This window comes from Dreissena polymorpha, chromosome 6 (genome assembly GCF_020536995.1).
Source record: "Dreissena polymorpha isolate Duluth1 chromosome 6, UMN_Dpol_1.0, whole genome shotgun sequence".
NCBI classification, from domain to species: domain Eukaryota; kingdom Metazoa; phylum Mollusca; class Bivalvia; order Myida; family Dreissenidae; genus Dreissena; species Dreissena polymorpha.
Genome location: NC_068360.1, coordinates 81206252 through 81207358, shown reverse-complemented (window position 1 = coordinate 81207358; position 1107 = coordinate 81206252). Strand labels below are relative to the sequence as shown.

The 1107-nt window shown below is 35.2% G+C and overlaps 1 non-coding gene across 1 annotated transcript; it reads left to right on the top strand.

Moving 5' to 3' along the window:
• Positions 1–374: 374 nt before the first annotated feature.
• Positions 375–464, top strand: Trnal-uaa (transfer RNA leucine (anticodon UAA)). Its single transcript is given in 2 exon segments — positions 375–411; positions 429–464. It is a non-coding gene; the product is annotated as a tRNA-Leu (tRNA).
• The last annotated feature ends 643 nt before the right edge of the window (positions 465–1107 follow it).

Genomic DNA, 1107 nt, shown 5'->3' with positions numbered 1-1107 from the left:
TTTTACATTTATTACAACATTTATTGCCAATTATGCAAAGCTAATTGTTTAATTAATAACTGATCCACAACTGATCACAGGGGAAAGATCACAGGGTCTGGGCAAATACGTTAAACTTTCTGGTTTTGTATAAAAACAAATGATGTTTTGTATAAAAACAAAACATAATCAAAATATATTTATTTTGTGGTTTTTCTAATTTGCTTATTTAGTGTGGAATCAATTTAGTACGATATTTGACGACCTATCGCGCAAGCAAGTTTATTGGAAGGCGTAGTGGTACGAAAACGTACAATGTATTAGTTTATTAATAGACATATAATAACGATCGCTATACACAACTTCACCAAATAGCAGTTCTTACGTGAATGCCAGCCGGAATAGCTCAGTTGGGATAGCGTTAGACTTAAATTGTTTACGCAACAGTCATCTAAAGGCCCCCGGTTCAATCCCGGGTTCCGGCACGAACGGAACAGTTCGGCGGCTGACATTTTTTTCAGTCAGGTTAATAAATAAAATAAAGCTTTATTTTATGTAGACATTTTAAAATCCATTTTACTACAATTGGATATTTTTATTAAAATTAATGGATGCAACGGGGTGACAACGTTAATTAAAATTTCTTACGTCACTTAAATATCTAATTAAAAAAATACACGTGTTTTATATTAACAAATACATGCACACAACACATATTATCCATGTATTTTGATGGTTGTCTATCATAGGTTATCCCTACCACATATAGAGCGCGACACGTATTATTGGTTGTAACAATGAGTTGCGATAAAGGAAGCAGCCGCTTATCAAGGAGGAGCTGTGTCCCAGCAACCCGTTTCCCTAGAGTCAAGCACTTTTTTTAAAGAACCACATATACAGCGCGAAGCGAGACACGTATTACTATCCAGGTGGTATGGGCCTTTTAGCATTATCCGACCATTACGTCCATAGTTATCTTCCTTAGAAGTTGAGAAATTTTGAAATCCTTGTTCGAAGTCCGAAAATTTTCATCCAATTGTTCCCAAACTTTCACAGGTTTTTTTATCAATGAGGACCGAACCCAAACTCTATATGAGCAATATCGGACCATAAGTCAAGAATTATGTC